Source organism: Acomys minous (genome assembly GCF_964271855.1).
Source record: "Acomys minous genome assembly, chromosome: 1".
NCBI lineage: Eukaryota > Metazoa > Chordata > Mammalia > Rodentia > Muridae > Acomys > Acomys minous.
In genome coordinates, this window is record NC_140483.1 from 181,949,194 (window position 1) to 181,973,958 (window position 24,765).

Below are 24,765 nucleotides of genomic sequence, written 5' to 3' on the forward strand. Positions count from 1 at the left end.
TTGTCTTCCTAGTACATGACTAGGCTTTGTAAAAATCTATGATAGCTATAAAAATAATAATAACAACAATAATGATAAACAATTCTTGATACAATACATGGCCCACAGTAGCAGAGGTTATTTTAGTTCATCTATATCCTAAAGTCTTCTCAATGTACTGAAAGATTCTAGGGATCCTGTGGCCACTTGTGGACTAGCAGACACTTATTCTCCACAGTTAAGATTTCCTTAGTCGGTACGCATCATTGTTTTTTTTTTCCTATACAATGAAGACATTTAAGCACAGATATGTGAAGTTATTTTCTATGGTGATTGGAGCCAGTAAATGGGCAATTGAACGTTGAAGTTATGTATTCTGATCGCACAGCCTGTCCTGGGAGCAGGGGTCCTCTCACCTGTTCGCATGCTCAGGAAGAGCGTCCCATGTAAGAAACCACCTGCAAAGGGCACATTCAACAGGAAGCCTAGTGGGCGCTTTTTCTATGTTCATGAGGGGATTTAGTAGGCAATTATTATCATCTCCAGCCAGGACTGATTTCAAGAAGTTTCAGCTACTTAAGAAAAGAGAATAGAAAAACAGTTTGCATCAATAAGAATCAATCACCTTAATTTAGAAATATCATGCCCCCATCACGATGTGATCGGGATTAATTCTCCTCACAGTCTGTCTTCCAAATTATATCACTTATAACTTTAATTCTGAGATTAAAGTCAATTTGCTGAACAAAACCTTCCCTCGTTTCACAATATTTACTAGTTCATGCATGTTTTAACCTAATTTAGTTATGTCCTTATAAATCCTAAATTCACATCTAGGCAACAATATCAAATTTAGGTGAACTCAAAAAGACTGTAATAAATAATGATTTTTTTCTTCTTTTCTTCTTCTATCACTAAGTTATTGAATAACACCATTTCTACTGATAGTCTATTTTCTCTCCCCTACCTTTCAAAGATGCACACACACACACACACACACACACACACACACACACACACACACACACATACACACTTTATTTTACCTCCCTTCCTTTCCCTCACCATTTCATGTGCTATTGTTTTATTTTAGGTTGGGTAAAGATCTGTAATGCAGTCAGTGACCACAAACTTAGTTGGAATCATCACATAATTTAAATATGTATGGAATCCCGGGCTTTGTGATTTCTCTGTGTTTTTCTCTCACATGGTAGATGAAAGGAAAGAGTGTCAAATAAATTTCATAGACTTTTACGTTGTGATGTTGGAAACCTTGCAATTCATTTCCAAAGTGAAATGTAACTTTATCTATGCAGAAATTTAGAAGAACTAAATAACAGATAAACTAATCAATATTCAATCCTTTAGTTGGTACTCTTGATTTGAAAACTTAAAGCTGGGCATGCTGATCAAGCTAATAACCTCATCCATTCAGCGGAGAAGGGCAATAAGATGGCCAGTTCAAACTTGTGTGGGCTAGAAAGGAAGGTCAAGGCCAGCTGGGAAGTATTAGTGATGCCTTATCTGAAGAGTAATTACAAAGTCTAGGGGGCACAAAAGGCTGTGGGTAGAGCACCCGCCTCATATGTGGGAAGCCATAATTCAGGTCTCACTGCACACACACCAGTAAACAATTTGATGACAAGGTTCATCTATCTGATAAAGTCATAGATATCTATACAGATTTTTAGAGTACTGATTTAGTGATAAGCACACAATGTTATTCACCTTGGTACATAGATGTTATAAGCTAACTTCAACCTACTTCTGTAACCCATCACCCAGCCCAGAGGGTAGCTACTGCAGTGCTTTATTGTTTGCTGAGAGATCATTTTCTTTTGTTGCTCCTCTGATAGTCAGCAATTGTTTCATCTCTTCTTTAGGCACAAACTTCCCCAGACTAAAATTTACTGGCTCTAAGTGTGCAGTTGGCTCTCCCTAACGTTTATTTATAGGGTGAATGTGAACTTGCCAAGCTCTGCAGCATATAACCACAGCTTACCTGTAACAGAGAGGTTGTGGTATACTTTTTTCTCAACTTACTACACTTCTTGGTGACAGAAGTGCACATTCTTTCAACCCTTTTTCATGCATACTCACTTGCAGTTATGTGCATAGATAGCACATGAATACACAGATGGCATGTATGTAAACGGTGCACTTGATACAATAAAACACTTCCCTTATCACAAAGAACAAATGAACAGCAGTGATTCTATCCTCCTGGTATAAAAATCCCACCGACTAACTTTTTAATTTTAAGTTACTAGCATTTCATTATACAAGTTGAAAAATAGTTATTGTTTTAATAATTGACCATTGCTACTTTTAGAAGGTGGCTCATATGAACTTTTCACACTCTATCCTAGTGTCATGTATGTAAAGAACAGTCAGTGGCAATTAATAAAGTAGTACAGCATGAAGAGTAGAAAACAAGAAATTTTTTCATATTTCAAATTTACAAAGATACTGCTAAATCAAAATAAATGTTTCTGTCTTGTTCTCTGTTATTCTTAAAGAAATATCCATTGATCTCTCTCTCTCTCTCTCTCTCTCTCTCTCTCTCTCTCTCTCTCTCTCTCTCTCTCTCTTTCTCACTCTTTCTCTCTCCCAACACACACACACACACACACACACACACACACACACACTCCACCCCACACACACTATACAGCACTAGATTTGAAAATAGAATATTTATGCTATTTACAGTTTTCAATGCCTTCTTGAATAGTGCATTCTACAGTGTCCTCATTCCTCTGGACCAAGGAACTTGAGTCTTGAAAATCAGGTATTTTACTTCCAAAGGTCTGTACCTTGATGCTGTCCACTGACCCTTGCTGTTTTGGTAGCTAATAGTCTTTCCAGGGCCAGGAAGTTGTGGTAAATGTTGTTATCCCAGCACTTGTAAGACAGACAAAAGCAGATCTCTGAAGGCCAGCCTGGTCTACAGAGTGACTGCAAGGACAGTCATGACTACACAGACAGACCCTCTATCAGAAAAAAATGTGAAAAAAGTCATGTTGATGTCTGTTGGCCATGCTGCTGCTTGGGACTATATTAATGTACTTGGCTTGTGCCTCCATCTGAGGCCATGGTGATGTCTGTGGCCAGGGCTGCATTAAGGACCTTGGCCATGGGCAGTGTTTATAGTCTGTACTGTAGCCAGAAATCATGTGGAAACGCATCATCCATAATCCAGCTGACTGTAAAGAGCATGAAACTACTTTCACAGTGATATTGATGATTACCCATGCACAGCGGAGAAAGAGAGACATGGAAGGCTTCTGTGACAGCCCGTAACCCCACCCACCACCACTCCCCCAAAAGATAGCAGTCTAAACCTGAAGTCATCGAAGAGAACTCTTAAATATTGTGACAAAAATGCTAAAGTTGCCTGTGGTGGAGGCACAGGAGGGAACTGACTTCTACTGAAGGGGCAGGCCATTGAGCATTTGATCATGCTTCAGTAAGGATATAGATAACACAAATTGGACGAGTATATTTTTTACTATTTAAAATTTTTATTTTTTCTTTTGAGGGGAGGGCACATGGGTGGGGGTCAGACACGAAGGACTGGGAAACCAGTATAGTCAGGGAGCATGATGTGAAATTCACCCCAAAATCAATAAAAGTATATGGTAAAAATAGTCCTTCTGAGAATTATTTTAATTGAATTGCTAAAAATCTGTTTGCCTTTGCTTACATTCTTGGCATTAGTTATGAAGAAGTTACTCTGAAACTTCCAGAAGCCAGCTGTATCATTTATTTAGCTGTTTAGGGCTTTTATAAAGATGCCCCAGGAACAAATTAAATAATTATCCCATTGAGTATAAAGAAAACTTTACAGAATAATAATAAATAACAACTCAAATCTGAATTTACAGCTTTAATTTTTTTTTTTAAAGATAGATTCTCACTAGGCAGCCTTGGTCAGCTGGGAATTTATTACCTCACTGTGTAGATCAGACAGGCTTCAAACTCAGATCCACATGTCTCCTCTTCCAAAGTAGCCGGGTGAAAGTTGTGTAGCACTTTATATCTGTCTAAGTAAACAAGAAAATAAAAGAGTGAATGCAAGATCCTGTTAACATCGCTAATATCTATGTCATTTAAACACCTGTGTGATTTGCTACTTAATAGGGAATGGCCATACCACTTGGAGTGTGTTTGTTTGTTTGTTTGTTTGTTTATTAACCTGATTATATCCCTTCTTTCTTAGAGGTTCCAGTGTCTACGTTCTCACCTGCAAAGTCAGTGCACTTTGGACCAATCAGTGTTGCAGATTTACAAGTTTTGTCGTTCAGAGAATTTGTTGTCTTACTTCGCTCAGACTTGTAATAAAGTATCCACTATTACAGAGAGTAAGCAGGAAGGCAGAATAAAATAGATGAGAAAGGTAAACAAATAGAGATATTTTAAAAGTAAGCGTTTGGATTGCATGCCATTTGACCTGCTTTTCCCCCACAATTTATCCTGGTTTTCCAAAGTGATCTTCAGATATGTCTCCTCTTGGCCTGTGCAGGAACTAACCAAGATTCCTGAAGTCAGTATACATACTTTGTTATTATTATTCATTATTACTTATTATTACTTAGTGTTATTATTATCATCATTATCATTATTTATGCTACTACTTATAATATTTGCTTCTTTTCTTTTTGTTTTTCCTTTTACTTTGCACTTGGTAGTTCTTCCAAACTAGACTATTAGTCCTGTGGAAATCTATTTTTGTGGTGATTTTCTTTACACTTCAAGGACCTGAGTATTAATCCTGGTACAGTTACTGGTGTCGTCATGAAGGAAGGATAGAATGAATCCTGCATATAACAATTATTTCATGGTAACAAAGAGTTGATATATTTCTGTGGAAATAAAGTGTGTGTTTGTGTATGTGTGTGTGTATAGGCATGTATATATATATATATATATATATATATATATATATATATATACTGTACTTATATCAAAATTGCAAGCTCTCATGAAATGTAATCTTATAATCATCATTGCAATTTTACTTTTGTATATAATTTAGAAAAACCTGTACTACTCTTTTAGATACAATGATTAAAATTTACCAGGAGAGGAACTCTTTTTCAATAAAACAATTTATAATTTTTTTTACTTATATTCAATCTTCAAGCTTTGAATTCAATAAAAATAATTCATTTATATTTAATTTTGTAACATATTTAGTGGTTAAAACTCTCTTTTCTTCCTTCAGGCTCTCTCTCTCTCTCTTCCTTTTTACAAACACATGCACACACACACACACATATCAACATATATCTCACTATAACAAAGTGTTCCATTTTTTCTTATCATTAAGTAGCTTCCTATCTTTGAGGATGTGTAAAGAAAAAAAAAAAAAGAAAATACTGACCTTCCGTTTCAGAATTTTAAAAGAAGGGGTATATCTCAGTCACTTGTAACACATCTTAATTGCTTCATTATATTTTTATAGAGCACCTGAACTTCTTGGAAGCATTTTAATTAAAATGCTGCTTGTTTTATAGTTAAAGGAAATGCAGAAAGCACATATCCTGCAGCACAATCAATCATATTTTCCCCGCTGCAGACTCAGAGTCAGTAACACCCAAGCAGATTAATAAGGCACGGAAACAGTTGAACGCCATCAGAGTTTAGATGTGCGCATCTTCCTGTGCCCAAGCCTCCTGTGAATGTTACCATGATCTTTCCTTGAATCCACCACAGCATTTAATGAGTCGCTGGCCAGATATATTTTGCAGTCTGACTGTCCAGTCACTAGTTTTGTTCATTGTGGGAGAAGGAACATTTTCAACAAAGCTGAATCTATAGGCAGGCACAATTTCATATTGCATTTAAAGGAAGATTCCTTATTATTTTAAGTAGAATTTATTTAGGAAACTAGAAGATATTGCTGAGTCTTCTGTCAAGGCAGCAATGTTTGGTAGTCTTGATTAAATCTCTTAATTATCTGTACCTATTTCTCTTTCTAAAGAAAGCATTCTTTTTCACTAAAGATAGGTGATACACCATGCTTTTTGTATGTTCATGACTAAAAACATTTGAAAGCAGAGAGTACAGAGAGTCAGATTTTAAGGGTTTCTTTTTCTATCTTTTCTTGTTTGTTTTCTTTTTCTTTTCTTTTCTTTTTTTTTTTTTTTGGTAGAAAATAGTTCTTTTGAGCTTTTTAAGAACACTAAGTAAATATTTCTAGGAGTTTCTTATAAAGTGATGTAGTCTATCATAGAAAACTTTGCAACGGTCTTATTCTGTTTTAATGCAAAACAAAACAAAACAAAAACTTAAAGCCACAACCCCCATATTCTGAACCACAGTTATATTCTCTCTCCACTGGAAAACTAAATGCAGTGGACAGCAAGGAGATTCAGAAAGAAGGACTCAGTTGTATCTTTCATTTTTCTACCTACAATTACAAGAAAAGTTTCAAGTTCTTAATATTTTATACCAGAAACTGGGAACTTTTAAAGACCTTGTCCCTTTTCTAGAGTTTTCATAAGCCCAATGAAGTACTTGGTGAATTACCTCTAGAAATATGTTCTATATATTTCTATTTCTGACATTTCTCAGGTCAGATATAGATGTTATATTTAGGTGGATATAAATAATGTGATCCCAAAAATAAGTGATATTTTGATATTAAAATATGTAGACTATGAAGAAACATTCACGAAAGCCTCTGATCAATACCACACTGTGTCAAATACTCTGTTATTAATAATTTTATCAGTTTGATTTACTAAAAATGCCACTGTGCAAGGAGACTCACAGAGTTACCTACATATCAGATGAAGAGTTAACAGCTTAAGTATTTTAGAGCTGGTTTTGAATTTTAAGAATTATAAAATAAAATGGTTAAAAGTATTACTATGAACATACCCTCCTCTCCCCTCCTACTGAAAAAAAAATACAGTCATGCATACCTACAGTATGTATACACACAAACTATCTAAATAGAATTAACCAGAAGAAAAGAGAATATGTAAAATGCTTTAGGCTTAGGATTTCTGCTTGTTTTCCCAGTTCAGAGTAAGCCAACATTATAGATAGAGTCTCCAATTACTCAAGTACTTGTCTTAGAAGAAAGGTTGACGTTAGCAGGAGACTGAATGGCATATGTGTCCATATCATAACGAAGCCCACATGGCAACATACATCAGAGGTTTGAGGAATCCAATCATCAGCCTTGGCAGGGGACAACAGATGCTGGACAGATGAAGGAGGGATAATGCAGCTTCCAGAAGCACAGTATCCTTGCAGACTCCTTGACAACTGAGTTCTGGCCACCAGAACTATAGAAAAATACATTTTTTAAAAACTCATGAAATTTATTATAAATTGTGATAGTCATCCCAAACTAATACATACAATTAGCGCATATATTCATCTTGGAGTTGCTGTGCATTAAAATGAATCTGCACATACACAAAAATTTGATTACTGTGACTGAATTTCTTATTAATATTTAGTCACATAGAAGAAAAACTCAACCATAAACAACATGAGGTCATTTACTGCAGCTTTTGAGCCATTTGCTCCTTTTTTTAAAACGTGGTGACACACACCCTCTGATGTTACCACCAGTTCTCAGTGCTCTCTTTGCACATTCACTCTGCATTCTGGAGGTCCTTCAGCAGATGAGGATGGCGCAGTCCAACTGCGCAGTGAGTTGGCTCTTACAGTATCTGGCCATCCTCCTCAGTTCACACTGAGCAATGTCATTTATTTCTTCATTCATGTAGAACTCTATTGCTGCCCAATGACATCCTCTCTTTTCCTTCCATTCTTTGTGGACATCATACAAGTCAATGCCTTGTTCTTCTGTCTTACTCACCAACCTTTATTTCCTTCCTGTCTTTGCTTTAAAGTTCTTTCTGAGCACTATTAAAATCTTCAATACTTACTTCTGTCTTCATGGTAAATCTTTCACTCACAGGTATCTTCACCAAGCCTATTGTGTGATGCAGAATGATCTGTGAGTACCAGTTTAATGTTATTATTGTTATTTTAACCACCAAATAGTATTGATGAGGAGAACTTGTCTGTGTGTGTTTCCTCTTTGGCTTGAAGGAGTGGTTTTGTGTTGCTTCATTTTATACTCAAAGGCAATAGTCAATTTTCTAAGCTTTTTACAATATGTAATTTATCTCAAACAGCTCTATGGAATTAGTAGTATATTTTTTTCTCTTTGCTCTTTAAGTAATACAGTTATTAAATCTTTGGAATTTTATACATGTCTATAATGTACTTTTATGCAGTACCACCAAACCCCCCAAATTCCACCAGAATGTTCCAATCTTTCACGGAGGCCATGAACTTGAAAGGAAAGAAAAGATGAAAATATAGGAAGAGTTGGGGGGAAGGACATAGGAAGGGTTGGAAAGAATAAATGGAGGTGATTGGCTAATTTAATTATATGTTTTAATTTTTGAAAATGGTCCTTTTCTGACCAAGGCTGAGAGTAGCACAAATATATTGATGTAAACATAAACACTTAGAAGGTGTTGGCTATCTTTTTTTTATATCACACAAAGCACTGAGGAACAAAGTATTCAGTCATTTGTTCAAATGGCTCGTGTGCTGCCCTCACATGTCAAGGGTTGGAACAGCTCACAGTCTACATGCTTTGGTACACTGGGCTTTTGTAGAAAGATCTCATACTAAGGAAACACTCTCAGTTTTACTCTTCAGAGTCCCCATGAAATGGGAAATAAATAGGTAAACTTTCCCAAAAGATATTGTCTCGTCCTGCTCCAAAATTTCCAATAGTGAACATCTTTCCTCAAACAACCTTTAAAAGAGCAAATTCCATCTAAAAATAGCATGGCCTCCTTACAGCATCTGTGTCCCTTGGCTCTGTCTATACTTTTTTATTCCAGGACCACACCAAGTATTTTTTAACCAAAACACTTATTAGAACTGTTTTCTTAGAGAAGGATTTCTTTCTACTTCTGATCATAGTTGTCATAAGATTCTGTCTTGCTTGTCTGGTTTGAGAGAGCCCAAGCCCATCTGTGGCCATACAAAGGTGAGAAAAGACTGCATTTACCTTTAAATATGCCATCTCTGTCCTCTCCTGTCTATAGCTGGCTTATACGCCCTAGCCACTTCAGCAATATTTGCAGAAGACACAGTGAAATGTGTATGTTTAAATTGTCATCATAGCCAGGATTCTCCACAGTCTGCCTCTTTACAACTTTTTTTTAGATACAAGGATTTCTTTGGGAACAGTCTGACTCTACCCTGATTTACCAAAAGCATTGGCAACTCCTCTTTGATATCCGACAGTCTGTAAGCTCTATATTGCTTTACATTCAGAAACAAAACTTTATTGATCATTTGGGTTGTCATTTCTGAAGTAAAGACTAAGTTTGCACTTTCTGTGATGTGTATAATTTCCAATGAATATTTGCATGGCTATTTATCTGTGTTTCTGTTTTAATCTCACCAAATGATGGTTAGAAGGCAGTTTCTGTATTTTTCTTTCTATTATGTACATGATAACTGAGTAGATGTGTGAGTAAATGAGCATTACTTAAAACTATCTTGATATTTTTGCCTCCTTTATTCAAGGAGTCTTATACTAAAGATGCCTTTTCCCAAAACATAACCTTCTTGAATAACTGCTCATTTTTAAGAATAAAATGTATGGGTTTTCATACACATAACTCTCTAATTGAATTAAATATAAGAGTAAAAAGCATTTATCATGAAAAATAAATCTGATTTCTCCTAAACTTACTAAATCAGAACATGAAATAAATACAGGGATGATAGTTTTATTTTGAAGTGTACTAAAAATATTGAATTTTACTCCAATAAATCAGTTTAAATTGAATATTGAAGAACTGACAGTGATAGAGCCTAAGCCTTTGTGGATTTAGATGCAGTAGTCAATAGCCAACCTAACTGTGATGTTCTTGCTCATCTTACTTTTTATAAAGGGTCTCTCTATGTAGTTCTTGCTTTCCTAAAAGTTGTTGTGTTGCCTCAAACACAGAAAAGATTCTCCTGCTTCTGCCTTCCAAATGCTGTAATTATATGCATGTGTCATGATGCTGACACTACGAATTTTTAGAATTAGTCCTCTGAGAGTTTTAATAAAATGGATTTTGAATATATTCCCTCTCTCTCAACTTCTGCCTCTTCTGCTATTTCCTTCTTTGATCCCACACTTTTTATGTCCTCTTTATTTCTTTATGCCTGTCAAGTATGCCTAGTGCTACCCACACACTCTAGGATGAGTGCTCATCCACTGGAGGATGGTGGCTTCCCAGAGGCTCTTGACTCTCCCTCACTGAGCAGCTATCAGTTGCCAACCTTCCTTCTTCATACTGACATGTTGTCTGGTTTAACTACAGGGAGTTCTTTGGTGCAGCTGCCCTGTTGTATGTGGAAAGCACCGTTTCCTTGTGTTTTCTAGCATTTTTGTGTTTTGTAGTATTTCCACCCCTCATCCATTATGCACCTCCAGCCTTTGAAGAAGAAAGTTTATCCCATTAAGACCCAAAGGACTCCACAGCTTCTTACTCTCTGCACTCTAATGAAAATCTCTATTATTCAGTGACAATTTACTGTGAAAAGAAGTGGTTGTGACGAGTGTTGAGAAATAAGCAAATCTATGGGCATGATGATAAGTCATTACAACTCAGTTTAATACTATGTCCACTTAACAGAGCAATAATAGCAGGTTTTTCCTTAGGGCCAAAGACAGTCTATCTGCTGGTTCTTGGCTAATATTGATGCTAGGTATGGGTTTCATTTTATGTAGTGTTCCATAAATGCAATCAGAAAGTGCTTTTTTATTCCATGATGTTCATAACAGTCACTCTACAGTAATCATATGATTATACTTTTTGCAACTGTTGAATGAACAATGAACTCTTATGAAAAATTTTCTCACTAACAATTTGATGTCTACTTTAGAATATTTTTAATGTTCTACTTTAAAATACATTTTTTCTTATAAAATCTAACCACCATGACACTGTATACCTCTGAGAATTAGAAATTTGTTTGGGTGATATTTCAAAATTTTCACAGTAATGTAAAGCAATATTTATAAATAGTTCTTTTGTGTTAATTGTCTATATTCTGCATAGCCATGTCTTTATTTGGAGAGATAAAAGATTTGTAACTTGCTTTAAAGGCAAGTTATAAATAATTATTGGAAAGCTTCATTTGCTTATTATTCCTAATTTGTAAAAAGTATTAACATGGTGCTTAATGTAAACTGGATTTCAATGACATGTTACTATAATAATTGAAAAGTCTAATATATTTAGTAATTGTATTATGTTAAATCATTACTCATACTTTTTTCTTGACTGCTAATAGCCTTCTGTTAATAGTCAAGAGACAGCCAATTATAAATGTCTGCATCTCATAATACATTAACTAAATAATTAATGTCTGGGAATAAACCGTTTTTAGAAATACTAAAGTAAATGAATAATTGGAGAGATTGAAAAGCAAGTATAAAGCGAAGAAAAAATGTATCTTTTAAGGGACTGATGTTGACATCTACTAAATGTTATAGACTGTTAGCTAAGTGCAACACATCACATGTTAGTTAGCAAGTCTAGATGCAGAACCCCAGCAGCTAACTGTAAATCAAAACAACAGCACCTTCTACTCAGGAATCATGGTCAACATGTTTTCTGACAACTTGAGTCATATGTTTGACAATATAGGAGACAGAAAGAACAGGAAAAATAGTTAAGAGAGAGAGACAGGGAGAGAGAGAGACAGAGACAGAGACAGAGAGAGCCGGAGACAGAGAGGCACAGAGACAAAGACTGAATTTACAGACAGACAGAGACACAGAGGAACAAAGACACAGGCAGAAATGCAGAGACTGGTAGATAGATACATGATAGATAGATAGATAGATAGATAGATAGATAGATAGATAGATAGACAGATGGACATACATACATACATACATACATACATACATACATACATACATACATACACAGAAATAAAGAAAGAGACAGAGACAGAGAGAGACTGAGACAGAGACACACAGACAGAGACAGAGACAGGAAGAGACAAAGAAACTGAATTTACAAACAGCCAGGCAGACAGACACAGAGAAACAAAGGCACAGGTAGAGATGCAGAGACTCGTAGATAGATAGATGATAGATAGGTAGATAGATAGATAGATAGATAGATAGATAGATAGATAGACAGACAGACTGACAGACACATACATACAAAGAGAGAGGGGGGTGGGGAGAGATACAGACACTGATGCAGACAGACAGAGAGATGAAAGAGACAGAGTCCAAAACCACAGGACACAACTTTAGACTCTAAGTGATTAGTTCACTCAAATCCTAAAGATCTTCCAAATGATTGATAATATTTTGTTTCTGATTATTTAAAGACTTTTTTTAAATTAAACTTTCCCCATGGTATAGATTTGGCTTCTTTGTCAAAAATTAAGTGTCCATAGGTGTGTGGATTTATTTCTGGGCCTTTGATTCAATTCCATTGATCCAGCAGCCTATTGCTGTGCTAATACCATGCTCTTTAAATTACTGTTGATCTATAGTATAGCTTTAGATCAGGGACAGCAGTTCCTCTAGAAGATCTTTTATTGTACAAGGTTGTTTTACCTATGCTGGGTTTTTTGTTTTTCTATATAAAGCTGAGAATTTAAATTTAAAGGTCTTGTAAAAATATATAGATATTTTGATGGGGATTGCATTGTATCTGTAGATTGGTTTTGGTAAGATGGCCATTTCTTCGCTGTTAATTCTCCATCTTCTCATATCATTTCCAATTTCCTTCTTCAGAGACTTGAAGTTTTTTTCATATAAGTCATTCATTTGCTTGGTTTGAGTTAGACCTAGAAACTTTATAGTACTTATGGTTATCATGAAGGGTGTAGTTTCCCTAACTTCTTTCTCAGCATGATTGTCATTTGTACATAGGAAGGCTACTGACTTTTTTGAGTTCATTTTGTATCCAGCCACTCTGCTAAAGGTGTTTATCAGCTGTAGGCATTTTCTGGTGGAGTTTGGGTGGTCACTTATGTACATTATCATATCATCTGCAAATAGGGATAATTTGACTTCCTCCTATCAGAAGGGCATTCATTTGATCTCCTTTTGTTGTCTTACTGATCTAGCTAGAATCTCAAGTATTTTGTTGTAGAGATATGGAGAGAGTTGGTAGCCTTGTCTAGTCTCTGATTTTAGTATAATTTCCTTGAGTTTCTCTCCATTTAATTTAAATATGGCTATTGGCTTGATGTATACAACATTTATTATGTTTAGGTATGTGCCTTGAATCCATGATCTCTCCAAGACTTTAAACATAAACAGTTGTTGAATTTTGTCAAGTCCTTTTTCAGTATCTAATGAGATGAATATGTGGGCTTTTTCCTTCAGTTTGTTTATGTGGTAGATTTCATTGATGGATTTCCATATGTAGAACCATCCCTGCATGCCTCGAATGAAACCTACCTAGTGATGGTGAATGATATCTTTGATGTTTTCTTTAATTTGGTTTGAGTATTTTTGCTTCAATGTTCATTAAAAAATTGGTCTGAAATTCTTTCCTTTTTGGATCTTTATGAGGGTTAGGTATCAAAGTGACTGTGGCCTCATAGAAAGGGTTCAGTAATGTTCCTTTGATTTCTATTTTGTGGAGTAGTTTAAAGAGTATCAGTATTAGCTCTTCATTGAAGGTCTAATAGAATTCTGAGTTGAAACCCTCTGTCTCTGTACTTTTTTTTTGTTGGGAGACTTTTGATGACTGCTTCTATTTCTGTAGGAGAAATAGGACTATTGAATTTGTCATCTGATCTTGATTCAACTTTGACAAGTGGAGTCCATCAAGAAAATTGTCCATTTTCTTTAGATTTTCAAATTTTGTTGTGTATACGCTTTTGAAGTAGGACCTGAAGATTCTTTGTATTTCTTCAGTATCTGTTGTTATGTCTCCCTTTTCATTTCTATTTTTTTTTATTTGAATAGTGTCTTTCCACCTTTTAGTTAGTTTGGCTAACGGTTTGTCTATCTTGTTGATTTTCTCAAAGAACCAGCTCTTGGTTTTATTGATTCTTTAAATTGTTTTCCTTGTTTCTAATTTATTGTTTTCATCCCTGAGTTTGATCATTTCCACTCTTAATGGATATGTCTGCTTCTTTTTTATCTAGGGCTTCCAGATGTGTTTTTAAGTTGCCTATATGGGATGCATTCAGTAAACCTAGATTGCTTATTCAGATCTGGCAAATGGACAGTGCAGTCTCCACAGTTGTGTGGAGAGTGGGAACTGACACTTTATTTGACCACTTCCCCTTGGTGGGGATACCGTGTGGCACTCAGAGGAAGGGTAAGCAGGCTGTCTGGATGAGACCTGATAGGCTGTGTTCATATGGTTAGGGAGGAGCCCATCTTCTGTCACAGACCTAGGGTAGAATAATAGGATGAAAGATAGAGGGAAGGTGGAATGAGAAGATACAAGTGAGGGGATAACAATTGGCATGTAATCTGGATAAATTATTTAAAGAAAATGAAAAAGAAAAAATTATACTTCTGGGCTTCATTTCTATCATTTATGTATATAAGTTTAAAACAGCGAAACTGTAATAAACAGCAGTCATATATCAAGTTCTGAGGTTCTTCAGCAAATTTATTAGTCCAGCTTTCTCTCAGTTTGTCTTCTGAAGAAGGATGCTATTAACAGGGCCTGACTCACAGGGGTCTTGAACAATTGAGGTACATGCTGAATCATACACTTATAAGAACTGACTTTGATTAGATTAAGAAAAATGTGAAAAATACAAAATATAATTTTTGTATTCTGGTAAGTTAGGATGTTTCTGAGTCTGAATGGATAAGTTGTAGAAGAATGTGTCCATGCTGCAGATAGGCAGAATCCAGCTGGGAAGGAGCAAGTAAAAGAAGGATCACATGCTATGTTTTCTGCACTTAATACCAGAACTCCAGACTTCCTTTTTATTTTCTTTTTTCCTTTTTTAATTTTAGAGTATATACCAACATCTCTTTAGTTTATGAAGCCTTCATCCATGTATTAGGAACTGCACATTATTTTCCTGGTTCTAAAGGGGTTCACTTTAGTTTGAACATTACCAAGTGTATACAGCCTACAGACAACCTGTCTTCAAACATTTCAAACTATACAATTACAAAATCTGACTACTTTAATTGTTCTGTAACATATATCATCTATGTATGTATGCATGTATCTATCTATCTATCTATCTATCCATCTATCCAACTATCAATCTATCATCTGTGTATTTATTCATATATCTACAATTTATATATTTATCATCTATTTTTCATCTGTCTTTATCTATCGTCTATCCACCTATTTTCTTCCTATCTTACCTATAGTATTCTTGATTGAGCTCTTTATGGAGAAAGACTAATACAAACAAGTCAAAGTATGGACTCAGAAAGTGCCAGGAATTAATGACACTAACTATCTGAAAAATGACAGTTGTGCCTCAGAGTTCTCTCCTAACTCGCACCCAGAAGAGACTTTAGTTTTGTTTCATCTTCTTCCTATATTACATTGTTAAAGACTGAAAAAAAATTGAACAATTAAAAAAGTAACAAGTTGATAAGGTGGATCTAAAAAGAAAAAAGTATATGCATAGGAAAATCAGGTTCACTTACTTCTCTCCTTTTGGAAAGAATTACAGAGTTAGCTGTTCAACAAGAGTTTGTGGGTAAAGGTTGAAATTCCTGAAAAACAAAAAGTGCCAAAGAAAGAGTATACCTTCAAAACCTGCAGGTTCCTATAGAGCACTATAAATTAAGTTCTCCATTATGCCTATGCCACAGATGGGAGCTACCTGTAGGCCTTGTTTTTTTTTTTTAATTTTTATTTTTTATTAAATTTTTTTTATTTTTACATGTATATTTATATTGTTGCACACATATATAATAAAACTACCTACGGCAAGAAGAACCATGAAATGATCAGGAATTATATAAATGTTACATTCGTAGTGTTTTGGCTATTTATATTTGGCGGCCTGAAGAAAATATCTTTCCTATCTTGGTGTGTCTAAAATTTTGAGTGTAAATCAGTAGATATCATATCTCATCATTAACAACTTAAAACATCTTTCTAGCCCTAAAGAAACCCTACTCTAGCTGGTTCTTTAATGCCTAGACTTCCCTTCCCACCCACCTACCAGAGATAAGGAAGAAAAGAAAGTTAATAGGGAGGGAAGTAGATCTTTCCTATACTCAGCCACTGGAGCAATTCCACTCCTCATCCTCAGGACTCCAAAAGACCTATTAAATAGCAAACCAGATATTCAGAAAAATGTGACTTCCACTGCAGCAGCAGGGAGACAGAACCTTTAAGTGTTCTCTGGGGCATTTCTCTCTAGGAGTGTCTCAAAGCAAAGCCATGAACATTCAGTAGATGCAAAGCAATGCAAAAGTGGTTGTTGATCTTTGTTATTTGGATGATTTATGCTCTCCCATAGTCCAAACAGAATGTTTGGCAACTGGAAATTCCAAGCCCCTGCAAGAGGCAGTTTCCTTTCTAGGGGACAGCATCACACTGCCTCTCACAAGTTTGTTTCCACAGACAAATTCCACACACCCTCACACGAGTCTGTTTAACATCCCACACATGGAATCAAAACATAACATGTTTACATCCACCACACACTTACCCTGATGTGGGACCTGTGTTTGTAAGAGCTTAGCTAATAGTATTCACTATTGTCTTTCTCAGCTCTGAAACAGGAAGAATGTAAGATCTCAGATACTGCTCTGATCCGATGCCTACCTGCTGCTGCCCTGCTCCCAGGCATGACGAGTATGGATTCTAACTCCCTGTAAACATAAGCCCCAAATTAAATACATTTTGTATGATGACTTTCTTGGTCATAGTGTTTTGTAACATAATAAAAAAGTAACTAAAACACACACACACATACACACACATACATACTCCATTAGCAAGTGCCAAGGTAACTAAAGCACCAATATAACAGAAAATCTAAACTATCAACTTAAAAACACAGAAAATTAATTCACTTATGCATGATATATAATGGCTCCCCAAAGATGTCTCTGTTATAACAAGGAGAAATTTAGTTTTAAGTGAAATTATTGATGTCACTCAGCTTAATTTGACATGATGATACAATTTTACACAGATAGAAGTATATAACCATACATTCTATTATTAATCTGTCTTTCTGCAAGATGACAGCCATGAACACTATGCCAAGTTAAGGTACAAGGGAAAACACTAAACTGAAAGACTAGAGAAAATGCTCAAATTGTCTACCGTCAGAAACCATCTCATATAAATAACCATTATTATTTTTATTGACAGATCTTTATCAAACTTAAGTATATATCTTATACTTAGCACAGAAGTACTGAAATGGCTGTTTTTCTAGGCCTTCACTGTAAAAGCACTTGTGTCATTAAAACTTAGATTAAATTTGCCATGCTTTTCTCCTGTTATTCTATCTGTTTTTACAGGTGGCATGGTCATAAACCCATTTATGAAGAAAAAAATCTATCTGCCACCTGTGATTCAGGCTAAGTTTGACATAAACATTCTTTTTGTGAGATTTACTATGTTTTAGGAAATAGACTACAATTATAAAAGAGTAACTATTATTATTTTTGCGCTTATACTTATGTAGAATTAATTTAGATGATGAGCTTTTTCAAAAAGCAATTTCCAATAGATATATTATATATTTAATGGTCAAATGATAATACCATATAATATACTACGTATATCTAGATTCTAGGCATAAAAACAACTAAGTAACATGCTATTAATTTTTGAATTCTTGATTTTAGAAGTTGTCTTTATACACATTGTTAGATAAATGTTTATTTCATCTGATTTATTTACATCATTTTATTATTATTTGGTTTTTTTTTCTCTGAAGTGCATTTGGTTGTTTGGCTCAGTTTTCACTGACATCCAATTATCTTTTCTGATGTCCATAATCATCCTTCTCGGTGTATTTTCTCCAGTACTTGGCATCAACTTCCATTACTATGCTATATTCACTGTAAGTTATATCTTGTACATGCTAATTTTTTCTTGTCTCTATTTGTCTTGAATTCTTATCTTCTGTAAATCACCGTTTAATCTTTTCTGTATATTGAAGATGTGACAGCAGTTGAATTATTGCTGAATTTCTCTTGCACTCTTTGCAATTTCTTTCATATCAATGATGTTTTGGTTATTTTAATGAGAATAGAGTGTTCTGGTTCTAATTACAGATTTTGACATTGTGGTTTCTTTGTTGTTTTTCTTGAGACAGGGTCGCATATAGCCCAATCGATCCCTGAACCTGCAATAGAGTCAAGGAAGACGTTGAGGTCTTCATCTTCCGACTCCATGTCTTAGTGCTGGGATTACGCAGTGTCAGGGATGCCAACACAGTTTCCTGCATGGTCATTCTCAACAAGCTCTCTCCAGACTGAGTCACATGCAGAAACTCTATTGCCATAGTCTCCAAAACCCCTGCGTAGGAAACAAAGGAAATTGTTATTGCAGACAATATAAATTTATCTTACTCTTCCTGTTTCCTCCTCTTCTCTTCTCAAGAACATTAATACACACTATATGAGACAAGACTTAACTCCTAGCAAAAGACATCTCTATCTTTGTGGTCCATTCACTGATTTTATGTCATATAAATATTTATCTCATAATTTAAGTAGTAATTTAATGGGAACTATTTTATAAATTGTATTATTTGAATTGTTTCAGTTTCGGCAAAGAAGCTCTTCAGCCTGGTTCATGAATCCTTCTGACCTAGACAAGGAGATTTTTTTGATGACTGTTTAAAATACATCCCCATAAATTTTTCTTTCACTAGCCAGGCATGGTAATGCATGCCTTTAATCCCAGAACTCAGGGAGATAGAGACAGGCAGATCTCTGAGTTTGGGGCCAGCCTGGTTTACAAAGAGAGTCCAGGAATACCAAGGCTACACAGAAAAACCCTGTCTCAAACAACAAAAGGAAACAAAACCAAAACCAATTCACTTTTAAGTCATGTTATTTTTCTTATTACATTATACATGATTTTGAAAAGTAAACTCGGTTTCAGATACCTGTTTGCAAATATTTTCTAGCCAATTACGTAATGAAAGGAGTCTATGTGGATGCATGTCATATACATGCGGACACGTGTGGCAGTCAGAACACTGTGGTAGACTTCATTGGAGCTGGAGATACAAGTGCTTGTGAACAGGTCCACTGGAAGAGCAGTATGTACTTCCCACCACTGAGCAATCTCTCTAACCCTGATATTTATTTTAAACAGTGGGTTTGTGAGGCAGAAATGACTTTAGATTTTCTGTTCTTTGAAAATGTCATGCTTTTATATCTTAATCTTTAAATGTCAATCAAACATAACAGAATTTATTTATTTATTTATTTAATATATTTTATTAATTTATTCATATTACATCTCAATTGTTATCCCATCCTTTGTATCCTCCCATTCCTTCCTCCCTCCCATTTTCTCCTTACTTCCTTCCCCTATGACTGTGACTGAGGGGGACCTCTTCCCTTTGTATACAGATTTTTTTCTTCTGTACTCATGGTTTTGAATCTTATTTAAGAAGTTAATTCCACTTTAATATCAGAAATATTTTCCTTCATGGTGATTTTAAAATAGGAGCTCTGTAAGATTTAGATAACTGTTCAGGTAACAAACTGTCACTGTCATTTTCTCATTTTGGAAGCTGCTTACCTTCACTTCCTGTCTACTCAGATAATTAGTTTTATTCCTTCTCAAGTCTCTGATTGTGTTGAAGACCAGATAGCTAAGTTTATATTTGCTTAGTAGTTTTGGGGTTAAGATGTTTTCAGGTCTAGATAGAGGTTTTGAGTTGATAAAGATGAGATATGATAATATTGATTTATATTCAGAATTTTATTTTATTTATTTATTTTTTTTTCAGCAATATAGGAAAGATGTTTTCTTCAAGGTTGCCAGATACAATAAGCCAAAAGAGCATGAATGTAGCATTTATATAATTCTTGATTGTTTTGTGGTTTTTCTTGCTGTATGTAGTTTATTGTATATATGTGTAAAAATATGAATATTTATGTACAAAAAGGAAAATAAAACAAACCAAAGATATAGGTCTTAGATTTAAGTCAACTTAAATATCTATTTTTCTTTTATTTTATTGGGTGCTTTTCTCAGCACCTCAACTCTGTAGTTAGGGTGCTCTGAAACACACAATATAGTTCAAAATAAACTCAGATTCAATAATCTCCGTGCTACAACCTTCTACATGTCAGGATTGATGATATCTATAACCATATCTATTTTAGTGATCTACTAATATCAAGTTTTATTTGTGATTCATACAGGGGTCAAGATTAATTTTTGCAAGCCATTAAACTAGCAAGTAGAAAAACTCATAATGTGCTATCAGGTAGGCTTTCCAATGCGGTTGCACCCTTGTAGAAGGATCAATATTCATCCATGGACCCCTGCTCTGAAAAATAAATTAAGCTTTAAGAATACCACAAAACACTCAGACTGACTACTATCTACTATCTGTTGGAAACAAAACAATCCCAAGCCTTCTGTGGTTAGAGATACTTAGGCAGTACCCTGGGTTAGCGATAGAGCTGCCTTGTTTATGTTTCTTTTGTTAGCATTGCATATTCTGTTTATTATTTAATATCTTAAGCAAAATTTCTTATATATTGCCCAGTTTTCTACTGTGAAATAAATCTTGTCCCCTTTTCTCCATAAAAGCTGGAATCTAAATGTATTCTGATTAATGTACTATGTGACAGCTTTTTGTAGATAAAACTCTCATATATTTATGTTAGTAATGGATCAGTGATTAATGTATTTTCCCTTAAAACACTACTTCTAAATATATATATTTTCTCTGTATAAAAGAAAGAAAACATTTAGCCTACTTTCTAGCAATTTAAAAGTGATTATTTTATTAGATGGATTAACTTTTAGTTTAAGACACTTGAGATGCCTAACACAAGAGATAAATTAGGTTTAAATAACCTTAAACATGTGAAAATATCACTGCATCCAACATATAAAAATGGTCTGAGAGAGAAATAAAGACAATTACAAAGTGAAAGTTATAGAAAACTTGGGGAAATTGAAGGTAGCATTTCCAGGGATGGTGGGAAAAAGTATTTGAGAGTTCAGTTTTAAAGTAATTAATCTGAAAAAGTTTCAAGCAATTAAAATTCAGCTGATTAACAACCCAACACTGTTTCCTTTCCATTACATAGCTTCCTTAATAAAGATTCTATTAAACAACTTGCAGAATGTTTTTCTACAATGAGTAGCCCAATTTGTCATTGCCTGTATAAGATCAGCTCTCATTTGAAATAATTGAAGTACTTCAACACAAATGAAAACATTCATAAATAAAACCAAGAAAATAAAAGCAAAGAGAACTCTTTCTAATGTGTCATCTCTGTTATAATCTTTAGTTCATTCATGTTTTGGTTTTACAAGACAAGGTCTCATAGAATCTAATTTAGTCTTGACCTTGCAATATAGCAAAAATGTCCTTCTATGCCTATCTCCCCACAGATGTATGGATGTAAGGTCTGAGACATACATTCAATACTCAAGTAGTAAAGATGTCAAATTATGCTCGTGACATAAAAAAAGTAGGTTAATTGATGAGTCAGTATACTATAGTAGTAACAGGCTTGACAGATCTCTGTATTGTTTCCCTCTTCATTCAGTTATCTGATTTTTGAGAAACAACATCAGAGATACAGAGGAGTCTTATTTGTTATAACTTCTTCCCTTGAGAAATATCCAAAGTAATCTGTGACATCATCTTTTCATTTCAGCATATTCCACTGCATATACATTCGTATCAATCCCTCCTCCAAATAAGAATTGAGGTAATTCAGAAGTGTGGATGTAGACAATATTTTAAGAACCAAAATAAAGGAGGGAGTAATAGACACATAAAACCAAGATGACAAGCTATACTGGTGAAGAAAACATTATCTCAGACACATCACATGGCTACCATGCATTATGAACATTCTCAGCAAAAGAAACCAAAACAAGTTCAGTTCACTTTTTCATTTATATAACTATTATATTCATATACCCCCAATTTTTTCAAATATATATAATCTCAAAGCTCTATCAAATTCAGCAACATGGCACAAACCCTTTCCACAACATAGCATCACTCTTTTTATGAATCACATCTTCATTGCTCACTCGTGGATAGTGTGGTCTGGTAACCTATAGTTGTCCGAGGCTCTGTGCCATGTTCATAAGCCTCCTTACTTCTCCGTATTTATGCAGACCACTCTTGCTACATGGAGAGCCAACTCAAAACTTCTACACAATTAAACTTCATGCATCCTTTACTAGTAACTGTAAAAAGTCACATTTCTTCTTGGTAACCTGCTATCCTTCCTCTGAGTGCCACCAGGTCTCCCCCTCCAGGGAACATGGTCAAATATGAGGCACCAGAGTATGTGTGAAAGTCATACCCCACTCTCCACTCAACCACTCAACTGTGGAGAATTTTCTGTCCATTGGCTAGATCTGGATAGGGGTTTGAAGTTTACCATCTGTATTGTCCTTGGCTGGTGTCTTAGTTTGAGCAGGACCCCTGGGCCCAAATCTGCCTATCATAATGTTCTACTTGTAGGTTTCTAGGACCCTGAAGAGACTTGATACCCTATGATCATATACAGGGGGAGGAAATCCCCTTCAGGAACAGTCATAGGGGAGGGGAATAAGGGGAAAATTGCAGGGAGGGAAGAATGGGAGGATACAAGGGATGGGATAACCATTGAGATGTAACAAGAGTAAATTAATAAAAAAATTTTTTTAAAGTCACACTTTTCAATTCTATGATAAAATATCCTTTATAGCTTTCTGTTTTGTTATAAACACAATGCCATAAGTAACTTTGGGACCAACGAGTTTATTGGGCTTACTGTGAGCATCATTGTCTACTGCTGAGAATTCAGTGAAGGGACTCAAGGGGGAACAGGGGCACGGAATGAGGAAGACAGTGCTTGCTTCCCACGGCTGAATCAGCCTGTGCTCCTACACAACCAAGACCACCTGCCCAAGCATGGAGACTCCCATGGGACTTAGTCCTCTCATAACAATCACCCATCAAGAAAATGCCTCACTGACTTCCTTGCAGGCCTGTTTGGTAAAGGTGCTATCTCAAGGAAGGCTCCTGTTCCAGAGAGCTCTAGGTTTCTGTCAGGGTGACAAAAAATAACCAGCACAAGTTTTGACAAATTAACTTAGGGGAAGCCTGTATTTTGGCTCAACTGTTGAGAGTATAGTCCATCCTTCTGGGAAAATATCAGCAAGAAGCAGCAGGAACAAGAGAAAGGTGGTGCTGCTCGCTGCTCACTCTGTGTCCATGTAGAAAAAGGAGAAAAAGATGAGTTGGTGCTCATCTTGCTTCTACTACCTTATTCAGTACGGGATGACAAGTTGTGAAATCCTGTCAGCTACCTTCAGAATGGGTTATCCAGGCTCAATTAAGCCTCTCAGAAAATGTCCTCACAGATACACTCAGAGGCTGGTTTCCTAGTATTTTAAATCTAGTCAAGATGCCGATATTGATTAAATATCAGTATCTTCCCTCTTTGAAGATGCAGATGTTTTAAAATTTAGTTGCCCTATTTTAAATCATTTGGATTATATATATATATATATATATATATATATATATATATATATATATATTATTTATTTATAAAATAGGCACAGGAAAGAAATGGAAAAGTTTGGAAAGTATTCATATTATGTAATATAAAATATAATATATTGTTGTAGAGTAAATAGACACACACAGGAAAAAATTTACAAAGCTATGGAAAGTACTCAAATTATGTAATATTTATTATATATTATATTATGTATATAATATATTATACTATTACGCATTATATAATGTTATATATTTCTTCATATTGTTAATACATATGTTTATACAATATACATTATAGCACATTATATAATAGTCATTATATATTTTATATAATTCATCATATGATTGTATATTATAACATTATATATTGTAAGATGTAATTATATAATGTGAATACTTTCCAAAGCCTTGCAAGTTTTTTGCCTGTGACTCATTATAACACTGAGAAGATAGAAACTATTTCTTCTTTAAGTCTACATCTGCAGCATCTAATCCTTTGTAAATGCTCTGTCACAAATATACCCTGAACTCCATCTTTCCATCTATTATATTAGCTCAGTGATCGAGTTAATGGTAGAAATAGATAAAGATTCAACAAGGAAAGACTGATTTTTGAAACTAGTACTGAAAGTCTTCAAAGAGAATAAAAATTTCTGAAACAATTTTATAGAAAGTATTAATTGATCTGGATTAACCTCAATTAAGGTATGCATTTATAAAATCTATGTGAATATGGACAACATTTCAAATTGCATAGTGTTAACAATGTAGTGCATATACAAATTTATATAATGTAGCTTAAATTGTCACAAGATGTCACCTCCTCTGCTTTGCAAACTGAAGGCAATTTCATTTTTAATACATGCAGCTGTCTTTTATGGTCTGCATGAACTATCAAGGTCCAATTTTCTTCAAACTGCACAGAACAAAGAAATTCTCCTAGGAGCTTCTTTTGAAGATTAAAGCACTGAAATAATTGTATTAATGTCCTTTTATTTTATGTAACAGTATGCTTAGGCAAGCCTAAATTCTTCCTGAATATCAGCATTATCCAAATAAAACCATTTGCCAGAG